At 34.9% G+C, this 12,030-nt stretch overlaps 1 protein-coding gene across 3 annotated transcripts in view; it reads right to left on the bottom strand.

The window, feature by feature from the left end:
* Positions 1-12,030, bottom strand: part of siz (Brefeldin-resistant Arf-GEF family protein schizo) — a 194,343-nt gene that overhangs the window by 167,068 nt on the left and 15,245 nt on the right. For all 3 annotated transcript variants that reach the window (XM_076131070.1, XM_076131077.1, XM_076131071.1), the window contains exon 2: positions 646-668. The gene's annotated coding sequence lies outside the window, so the exon portion shown is untranslated. The remainder of the gene's footprint in view (positions 1-645; positions 669-12,030) is intronic.

A 12,030-nucleotide genomic window follows, 5' to 3' on the forward strand; every position in this document is an offset into this window, starting at 1 on the left:
GTTCAGCAAACATATGATTATTGTGATAAAAAAGCATAACATTAACAACACAAAATTTTCATTTGAACGGTTCGCTATGCTAATGAGAAGTAAGCAAATACAAGTTAAACATAGACGGCAACAATCCGCCAAGTTGTGAGCTCGTTAAACAAGATACCGTTTCGATAGTTTATTGTTTAAGTAGCATTCAATATTAATATTCACTTTGTGTACATTACAAGTAATTTGAATTTCAAATTTTGAAGGAAGATAACCCTTGTAATTGTTGCTCGGGCGGCTATCCTTCGAAATCAAAAGGTTAAGTTGAAAACAATGATATAAAAGAAAACAAAAACATTTATCTGGAGAAGTCCGAACTGCGAAGTTGATACGGAGTTTCGAAACTCCAGATCTGTTTATGTTAAATTCTTATTACGTCTGTATAAATTTTCAAAGGGTACCAGATCCTTCTCAAGGTAAACATTAAGAAGATTACAGGCTAGTTGGCCGGTTTTAATTAAAAGATGTTTCCCTTCTGTTAATCAAATAACGTAATTACGACACCTGTTGGGATTTTTGTTATTAATTATAAGGGAATTTGGAGCTGTCTAATAAGTGTAATGGTATTAAATAATGCTTGGATAAAAATAGAATTGGGGAACTTACCCGTAGGAGTCGGAGAGCATTTCCTGTAACAGAACAATGGTAGTTAGAAACAAATTGACATTAAGAGATGAAACAATGGTATTAAAACAAACAGCAGAGTCAATAAAAGCAGATGTATTTAAATGAACAATAAGCTGAATGTCTGATTCGGTCGTGCTGCTCTCGGCAATATTGTGTAATAAGCGTAAAGGACAAGTATTGTAGGGGCTGTACGAACATCGGGGCTGGAGTACCGTCGGTGAACTACAGTTTTTTTTTTTTTATATTATTCAATGAGAGAGCAAACAGGCCACGCGGGAGACGATGCCAATAAAAACGTTGTAAAGCTTTTTGAAATAGTATTAAATATACATTTTCTTGAAGAAATGTAAGAGTATTCTAAATATTAAAGTAACATGATTGTAGTACGTGAGAAGTGGTTTGACAACTTGTAGACATGAATGTTTGACAACGACATTTAAACTCAGTGACAAGCATTTCTTGCCCACCCTTCGTTTACTGACAAAGATGCATGTCATATGAGAGACGGATAGATCCCTTCACTTTTTATAACTACTTGCTTTAAAAGGCCATGATGTTAGTAGGTTATGTTAGTCTTAAGAGTTTATTGTTTCTAAGTACCTATTACAAAGTTTTGAATTCGTTTAAGTGATCTCAACTTAAGCTTAAACTAAATGAGGTTAGTTTGCGCATACGTAATTTTCTAAGGAACTTGAATAGAACACAATGTAATATAAAATCTTATCTTTCACTCAGAATAAGATGATTTTGATTATATTCTACAAGGCTAATATTTAAATTAACTAGCTGAAATGTAAATAAATAGCAAAGCACGCCATTTCAGGCGACTGAATTCACATAAAGCGACTTGCAATAAAGAGTTAAACTGTCCTCAGTAATTTATGCTCTGAACATTTAACAAAACCGGAGACATTATGTGACGTAATAGCTTTCGCAGACGGATATAAAATTTTATTATAAACGGATATTATTGTACTGCTAGGAAGCTGGTTGAAGTAGGAAGTTAAACAAACATTGCAGACAAGTCTTTAACTACTACTCATGAATAAAATCTGAAGAAAGTTCTATAATACTTATAACTTAGAACATATTGTGGCGTCAATGTAAAGTTTGTTATAAAAGTTTGGTCCCAATTCTATCAGAAAAAAAATCTTTAAATCCGTAGTTGATTCTTCTTCAATGTTTCCATAGCCATTTTTTTGCTTTCTTATTAATGAACTAGACTGTATTCATTCGTATATCATTTTTTAAACGCGTCTGCACCATACAATACTTTTGTATCAAACAAATTAAATTATCCGCAGCAATCGGGCGTACGAACATCCAAAAAAAAACGGAGATCACGCAATAATAGTTGTAATACACGGGGTCACCCCTTGCTTACCCTTCAAAATTGCAATTTTAGACTCTATATTCGTAGAAATAAGGGTGTGAAAAGAGAACTGCAATACGGAACGCCCCTACCACTATAAATTACTGTAAGCAATGCAATTCCTGGGTGCAGTGGATCGATAGAGCTGCGAAATACACCGATTCCCGGTTCAACGTAATCGGCGTCAAAACGTGGGTAGGTACTCGTATTCAGTAGGCATACATTATGCAAATGTCATATTGACGTCTGTCAATTCTGTCGTGTAACCGGTAGGATGTTTATCTCGGATATGTCGTATCCCAAATATCGTTTTACTTCGAAACCAGGACATGAGAAGCAAGGGGATGTAAGTGAAGCGAAAAAACAAATAAATATTATTTTATCTGGAAACAAGCGTGTAAGTGGAACAAATTGTGGAGTTATTGTGCTAAAATTATTAGTCAGTTGAATTATTCACGTGTGTGAGTGTGACTAACTATTAGTTTCCTAGAACAAACAGTGTAATTAGTTTTAGTTAAGTCATTGCATATCTAATCTATAACTCTTGCTTGACAGAGTATATCATTCATCTTGTTCAGATTTAGTCCGGTTTTAGACCAAATAAACATACTCAGCTACATAAGGGCAATTAATATTACGACTTGGACATTTGAGTAGGCAGATATTAAATCGAAGTTGTAGATTTTACCAGACAAAGCAAAAGACATTCTGAGGATCAGTTATTATAAAAGCAGCAATTATTTCACTCTATGTTGTGTTATAGCACCAAAAACTGCAAAAAAAATATTTTTCTTCGGTTATTATTAGCCGATTCAAACGAATAGCCTATCTTTCCATAAAGAAATCAATAAGGGGACACAAAAAATGGCGTCCATCTTTCACTTTAATTAGACACCTGGCTTACGAAACCATTTATAAAAGCAAGGGAGGGAAAACAAATCAAACATTGTTATAATAAACCACATTAATTTATCAATTCCTGGTATTGGCGACAGGTTGCCGTTCGATGGCCGAGGTTACATAGATTGATGGAATACCGAACATTCATCATGGCGACAGATTCTCAACGTGCTTACTGCTTACCCTCAAGGGAATGTAAAGCTATTTATAATATTGTTTGAGTATTTGTTGATGATTTGCAGAATTTGACCTGTGGATTTCGTACTGTGGAGTAGCGAATGTTCGAAGTTTCACATTAGATACTTACTTAAATGAAATAATGATCCTCGTTCCGTACAGAATTTGTCGATAGCAACTCGGTTATCCATAGTCGATAGTGGTACGAAATCTTGGGAAGGTTTGTCACGGTGTTTGAAGACGTTTTATTAAAACTAAGACCCATAGAATTTATTTTATTCAATGTCCGTTCAAGTCTTACAGAACTAAAACTTGGAAACTGCCAGTGCACGTCAGTATCTAAAGGTACACGATACTTTTGAACAAACAACAATGGCACTTCAGATGCGCATCTTCGAACTTGACGAGGTAAAAACTTAGCCGTTCTCCGCGACAGTTTATTATTTACTAGTGAAAAGAAAACCTAAGAGTTCGTTTAGAATATTTAAATAATAACTTACTCCTTTCTAGAACTCTCTGCACAATCGAGAACCTTCTCGAACATTCTTAGTAAGGACACGTTACAATTACAACTGTCTGTGACCCACAAACGTTTTTCTTTCTTCTTACGAAGCATTCCTATAAACCTCATAGGAGCCACATAAGATCTCGCCAAAACACTCTGGCTTCATTCCAGGATAACACAATGAATAAATTTGAGAAAAAAATATTACATAAACGAATTATAATGTGCTCTAGTTCTCATTTAAATGGAAGACCAAGCGATAAATTAAACTGAAGGTTGTATATTACGAGCTCTTAGGAACAGAGAGAGCATTAGAATAATTACATGGCCTAGTGCCCGTGGATACAACAGATATACTGGCCTGTTACTTTATTATGCCTAATTAAGTTGAGACAAAAACACTGATTACTGCATACATTGAAGCGCTTTGTTCCCATGAAGGAGGACACTAGGGAATTAAAATCCTTAGTGACTTTTAATTCTTCTCATTTACATTTCTTCAAATAGATGAAAACTTTGTTCTTTTATTAGTATCGTTTCACAAGAATATGTTTTTCTTGTAAGTGTATCAGCGAGCAGGAAATGAAACGTCAACGAAAAATCAATCGATGCCGTGAACGCAACAAGGCCGCGTATTTGGAAAAATATTGGACCTTTTTCGGCTGATGACGAACAAATGCTAGGCTTTTTAAACCGGCTACCAAATAAATATTGATCCACGTGGCCATTCACCTGGAAAAAATCTAACTAACCCACCCTATGTTTATATAATGGACGTGTGCAGTGTCCATATTGTTGGGAGGACTACAAAACAATGAAAAACGGCAAACTGACGCCTAGCTTTTCACATTTTTTAGCACGTCCAATACGGAATTGGTTTTATTTGACGTTTATGATTGATCGGCAGGCCAATCCAGTTACCCAGTGTAAACCTCAATCTGTTTGCCGGATGGCTACTGACGTGAGATATGTGGTGACTGTATTCCGTTTATTGTTTTGATTTTGGTTCGAAATAGTAATGTCATATACTAAAGTTAACTTTGGTACGCCGTAGGAGTTCTATATGATGTCATCACGACCTCGAATCTTCCATTATGGATTAACTAGGCTGGCTAGCTTAATCGATTTTCTAATGACCTAGGGAAAGAGTAGAATTGTATAATTTACACTAGATCTTTTGTGTGAAAGATTTGCAACGTGCTTCACAAGCTGAGATTTGAGATGGAGTAACCTAATAACAAACGGTACAAACAAACAATATCGAATTAAACCAAACAAACAAAAGGGTGGCCATTCCGCAAAACAATTCCATAACGTAACACGATACGGCCTTCCCTCAATGAAGTTTCTATTGATTTTCTGAGGGCAACGACACATGCCAACTTTGACACCCAAGTATACACTAAATGTCTGATGTTAGAACTGTGTTCCTAACAATAAAGTAAACGTCAATAAATACTGCTGAGAGCCGTAAATCCTCTCGTAAAATTTGACAACAACCAAGCAACAATTCGGTTACGACAATCTGATTCCACGGTTCAAACTTTACCGCTCTAGACACAGGACCCAAATTGGTTTTGAGAGTTAATTTGACATCAATTGTGTTCGCAATCAAGTCTGCTGAAAGCTCGTCATTTCATTGTTTGCCTCTCCAAATAAAAAAAGGCTAAACGGTTTAGGGGAAAGTGGAAATAAAAGTGACACGGCTAATTTAAGGCACGCACGGGCTTTTTTTGTTTAGATGTGTTTAATTCTGCCTGATGTTGGGTTTCGCCGTAACAGATGGTGGCGAAAATACGAGTTTAAAACGTGCAAAAATAAACTTGATTCATACTCTCGTATTCAGCGATATTCAATTCTTTGTTGACATGGTGGATTATACTTTACATATAACATGAAGGGTGGAACATAACTCGAAAGTAAATTGGTTTACTTTCCTCGCCTTGATACTGGCGTCGAGTCATGACCTTGAGTAGAGGTCAAGATGAATGCTACGCCCTCGAAGTTAGAAACGTCAGTTTAACATGGTCCCTAACTTTCGACATAGTAGGATGGGTTTTTGATGAGACTTGCAATGAAAATGTAGTTTGTATATTTGGCGGATGAGTGACGACAAAAATATTGCAACATTCGTAATCGAATTGTAATAAGTGCTAGCAAAATCAATATAGATTTCTAGTTCATAATTAAATAATACTTTACTTTTATATACAAAAGACGGAATAAATAACAGACGTATTTCGTGCCAAAAGAAAACATTACTTGTCTATTTATCAAGGATGTTGATTACAACATCAATAGCAAACATATTCCTAAGAGAATCCAAGATACAAGTCACGAATATCGTAGATTTGCTTGTACAATGTATTACAGTTTGTTGAACCGTCGAATAATGTGAACCGAGACACGTGTACGAAACAGCTGACATTTGAGATAGCTTGGGAACTATTAATTAATATTATGCCCGCGGTCCTGTCAGGATAATGAAGGGATGTCTTGCTTAGATTGAATACGATATTTCATTTGACGCATTGATATCTGCTTAAAGTCCAATACATTTGTAAAGAGTTAAAGACATAGCAGTTTTACCACTATCACTCAAGACTTTCAAAGCAAATCATAGAGTATATTAAAGGAACAAGCTAAATAAATTTTCTTAAACTTTCTTAGCGAGATTAGAAGTTCTTGAATCTTTGAACTACAAACAACTAAACTTTCCTACTAGGGTTAATTACATACTGCAGGATCCTTGGGGTCAAAGTCGAAAAGCTCAAAAGCACTTCCAACTTGAAACGAATATCACACGCAATGTGTGTCGTCAGCAAATTGAACGTCGCGATCCAAACGCTTTTAATGTCTTAACCAGACGCGAGCTTGAAATTTTTATGGGCTTTTTAAAGCACCACGTCCACATAAAACCATTCTCTTGCAACAAATCTTCGATAGTCAGCGAAGCATATCCTTTATAGCATTGCTTTCAATTTGCTGTGGAAAAATATTTCGCTCTCCTGTAGTTTTTTGTGCATGCTGCTTAAAATCAAAACTTGTTTCGTATTGAGTAGTTATTTTATTATTACCCAAAGGGCATAGCCCCGGTCCCTCTGACTATCAAGTATCGGTTTGTGTCCAGACGCTTCCGTTTCTAACAACCACTGATTTATAGTGATCCTTTTACTATTTATCAAGCGAGACGAATCCGAATCAGTACCGTCTGGGATCTTTGTGTGAAATTGGACTCACCCTAAATTTATTACTGGCCACGATTTTGACTTTACTAAGTTCTGTTTAGGGATCTGACATCTCTTTTTAATAGGCTCAACAGGAGCAAGATGGCAAGCTTTATTTTATTTGTACACGGAAATTATGATATAGAGAATTTCGTAAACATTAAAATAACGGACATGACACATCGTGAGCCCAGAAACAATCTGTGGATCACACAAACTTTTGATGTGTGGGAATGGAGACCGATACACCATTGTAACAGATACGACGGGATTTTTAAACAGATAACTGCTAGAAGCGTGAGTTTGAATGCATAATGTAGATACAATGAGGAATAAGGACGCCAAAGTGGATTACAAGCCCAAATTCGTTCGGAATATTAATAGCAACCTTAAAACTTGTAGCCGATAAAGAAGTTTATTTTGATATTGCTTTGTGTGAACGATCCGTGGTTACGGTAGTCTTAACATCGCTTTACCGTAATGTGACTGAGATATTCTGGATCATTAATACCTACGTAAAAACACACTAATTAGTTTCATACTTCTACTTTATATTTTTCTTGTCTTTGTTATAATCAGTTCATTTGAGACGAAAAAAATTCTCAGGTGTAGATTTATTCAACCACTGAAAATTCGATAATTTGTTCAGCCCTTAACCTTATTTACGTAATTTAAAACCTTTTGTTTACCACGTGACCATTAAGAGTTAAACAAAATCCTTGAACGTTTAACACACATAACAGCGCGTGCGTTGCTAACTGTTGTGGATCACAACAAAACCTCAGTTGGAGTGCAGTGGCCGTGCGACCGTGACTCATCTATCAATGTATGGCGTACACGTACAGTTTATTGACAATCTGTTCCATCAATCGTAAATTTGTCTTGATACTATAATTAAGTTCTATGCACCTAGTGACAAAGGGTATAAGTCCGATTTGGTCAAAAATTAGTTAAGTAAACGAAAAGTTCAGAAAAAAATGGTGCAGCGATTGGTGAAACAGATATTGTTTATCTTTGAATATAAAAAAGTTAGCATAAAAATAATGCAAAATATAGCGGCATCTAATGAGTGATATATCATTTTCTGTTGTTAGTTTAAGTAATGCTGTCGAAATCACTAGTGCGCATTTTATTATGTCTTAATTACTGCACTTAATGACCAAAATGTCGAGCTAGATTGATTGATGATGTGTTGTAAATAAGACATTCTCTTGAAACTATCTTTGTTAGGCTACTTTCCTTTCTTATAATCACTGGAGTAAAAGGCCTGTTAAAAAGTTACAAAGAGTTACATATACTTATATTTTGTTGCTTACTAATAAACATTGTGTAAGCTCTGACTAGTTATACAGGGTTTTGTTACTTTCAATAAAAAAAAATTAAGCTGTATATGAGAGACAAGGACTGTATAACTAACCAAAGCTTACACGACATTTATAAGTAAGACATTAAAAATAACACAAAGAGATTAGTAGCACGTTATTAAACAAAATAAAACCAATTGACGCTCCCCTGAGCGTGTAGTCGTGCGCTGTCAAGTGCATGCGCTTGCGCCGGTGCCGCGATGCCACCGAATTAGACCGCGATCACATACGTTATGTGGCTCAGATTTACGCTCTTCGTTTTTCGACGAATCGCCTTTATGGTATTCGGTAACAAATACGAAATAACCAAGTAATGGGAGATACGGTGACGTTTTTAGAATGCTATCTTACGGGAGAGTGATTTATTGTTACGGTTTTAATGGTTTTTCCTATTAATCTGGATTATTTGAATTGAAAATGGATGAGACCAAAACTTCCTTATTTAATTTAACGTATACTTGCTATTGATCAAAATATACGTACAAATTGTACCCCCAGTGTTTGTATAGGTAGTTGAACTCAAAATGGGAAAACCAAAACTTTATTTAAATGTTAAACAGAGACATTATTAAACGTTTTCATATTTCCATATCTGCCGAAAAATTAGAAACACATTTGACGCATTACCTCTATACTAAGCGTCAGTGGGAGCAAGCGCTCTAAATATGGACGTACCAACGCGAAGAACAGATTTGACCTTTTTGCGATATGATGAACATGCGAAGAATACGTCATCAACACTATATTTAAAAGGCCTAAAAGGAAATAACACATATATAGGTGATGGCTTTATGATTCGTAATCGCTGTTTGGGAGATATCGAACAAAATCGGATTGACTTTGAGTCATGCATGAAACGTGTGCATTTCAACATGGTGATGAAATGAATTTTAATTTTGAAAGTTTCACAAAAGTATTGCGAAGGAGTCAGAGATATAAATAGCGTTATATTTTTTCGTTTTGGATATAAAATTCGCTGAAGCGACACGGTTGAGCCGGTTTTATCGCCAGCGTCAGCGGTGATTGGTAAGATGTCACGAGAGAAGAATAGAAATATCACAACTTGAGTGGCTCTTCAATAAAATCGTGATTATACGAGCTGTTTTCTTCGTGAAGAATTTATCGCAAAATGTTAAGCGAAATAGAGCGTGCTTAGAATAAACAATTAGCTTCATATGATCTCAAATGTATTCATTGATACAGAAGGAGTGGTGAAAGTTTATACAAAATCTATTCAGTATTTTTTGCATGATTTTGAACAGTTAAAATTTGTTTCGATATCAGTGATTGAATCTATAAAATCCATCTGAATCTATTGCGAAAATATCTTCAATTCGTAATTTAGACCAGTTACAGTTTTATTGAAAACGAAAGAATTTTATAAGGTCAGACATCAAAAACGAAATAATAATTATTTACATTATACTTTATTGAAATAGGAAGTTTCATTGTCATTACTATTTCTGAGTCGAGGTCGATATACTGAACAATAACTTCATTGTAAATAAAGTTTAATTCTTTTAATTAACAATCTCGCGCAAGTGAACTTGAAAGAAAGATTTATTGGTTAAGCTTTACGTGAATTGATTATGTTAATTAAGCAGTTTAGCTCAAGGGTTACTTTGTAAAGTGAGTACGCAAACTGTAATACAACTGTTTCTGATACTATTCAACGTTGATTCAGTTACAAATCTAGTTAAGCGCTGAACAGCTAATACTGCCAGAATTAAGTTAAGGCTTACTTAGGATGTCGACTTTTTGCTAAAACTAATGACGCACCATACCATTTGATGTAAAATCTGTTTAAGTAATAAAAAAATGAACTGTATAAACCCTAACATTCAATACAATCATGTTTGGAACAATAAAAGCCACTCTAGAAATATATTTGTAGCATCAAAACTAACAGAAAACATTTTACCACAAACCGTTTGGCTAATTAGAATGTGCAAAGAGTTTGCGAAATTTCAAGTAATGCTTTGCACCATTTCTGCAGACCAGAATACGTCGGTAAAATGGCTAAAGGAAAAGACGCGTCCACCTGATTGGACTTCCACACGGATTTCGGTTAGGATTTATTCCGGATTTGGAGATTTTCTCGGTATCCATCGTTCTTTTATTAGCAGGCATTTGCTGCTTAGGGGAAAACCAAAATGAAACAAAATTAGGGGAACATAGAGAGTGTATTATTATGAACCAGTATGTTAATTTTCTAAAGAAAATCTTTAGGAATACATACATAATGCTATTCATTTGAACTACATTGCACAGAACGTAAGCCGGCTACAGTAGTACATTCGACTAACAAGATTAGAGACAGTATACGATTGTGCGGTCATTAATTACATTTATCATAAAGTATTTGTTATAAATAAAAATACGTAGAAAAAACGGTCCTTTTACTAAGCTATGACATAGACCCCTCCTCTTCAATGTCGAGAGAAAAAAAATAGAGGCATTACATTAAAATGCAAATTGCTTCGCAAAGTTAGTCATATAGTACAGTGAAGGTCAATTTCGAACGAAATGTAATAGCATATAACGCTAGTGCTTATAGCTAACTGTAGTTTACCATCCATTACTGAATTGCGCAGTCGGAATAAACCATTACAGAATTGATTAATCCTTTTCAAGGTTTGTTAATCATTTATATTGGTAATTGGTCTAACCTACATTATTTTTTACACAATATTTTGCACGATAATTTAATTGAAACTAGAAGCATTGAAGTAATAATAGGGATTCTCGATCTTAGAAAGAAACAAGCAGCCAAGCAGAAAGTTGTTATTTTCATACATACGTAAAATCGCACCTTCCTCCCTTAGAGGTATATAGAGAGCAAAGAACACCACTTAGTACAATCTTTACGAACTTCCTTTGCTTCATTCGCATCCATACATCTTTTCATTCAGGACCGAGTACTACGCACCTGAACTTATTGCAAAACATCACCACAGAAAGTTGTTCTAATTCAGAAACATCAGCGGCGCTTACTTCCTGATTGGTTTGAACAAAATAATTTAAGTATTAGATTCCTATACACCACGCTGTTAGATATTTATGTAAATTAGGATAAATATACCTATTTACTCTATGATAACCACATAGTTTTATGACCATTAAACTAGGATTAAGACGGTACGTTTGAAGCTTATCTCCAAATCATTCTAATACCACAAAATATTTACTAGACCTAATAGACTAGTGACGGTATTTAAATCAATAAAGTACGAATAGCTAAATAATTCCAGTCATAAAGATAACCAGTAACGACATTATAATAAAGTTATAAAATCATTGGTAATGTTTACTACACGCAAGCTTCCTGTTGCGAGGATATACACCGTGGTATGTCCATACATGTATCTTTACCACAATTTGGTTAATTTAATTATTATATTACTACTTCTGAATAAATATCGGTTAGCTTATAAGGTGGCATTTGCTGTTACTTTATCTAACGGATATGTTATCCAACACTCATTAATGAGCCGTTTAAACTGTGGTACAAAAACAACAATTGGAAATCAGAATTCAACTACGTTTATCAATTGGTGATGATGTTTTCTAGTCATTGTACCACTGCTAAGCAAGGGTCTGGTACCATACGAGAGATGGAATGAATATTAGGTTATTTAGGGAATTAACCTATTTTACGTTTAAGTTAATTAAGTAGGTACTTAATGGAAAGGTAAGGCATTACTAGAACACAAAAAGAACAATCGGATTCTATCTTATCCTGAAGCAGAAGCACCTATCATTTTTAAACCAACTTGATCCCGTAACACACTCGTAGTATCGCCATTCTCTATCAAAATA

Source organism: Anticarsia gemmatalis, chromosome 25 (assembly GCF_050436995.1).
Source record: "Anticarsia gemmatalis isolate Benzon Research Colony breed Stoneville strain chromosome 25, ilAntGemm2 primary, whole genome shotgun sequence".
In the NCBI taxonomy this organism is placed as follows: domain Eukaryota; kingdom Metazoa; phylum Arthropoda; class Insecta; order Lepidoptera; family Erebidae; genus Anticarsia; species Anticarsia gemmatalis.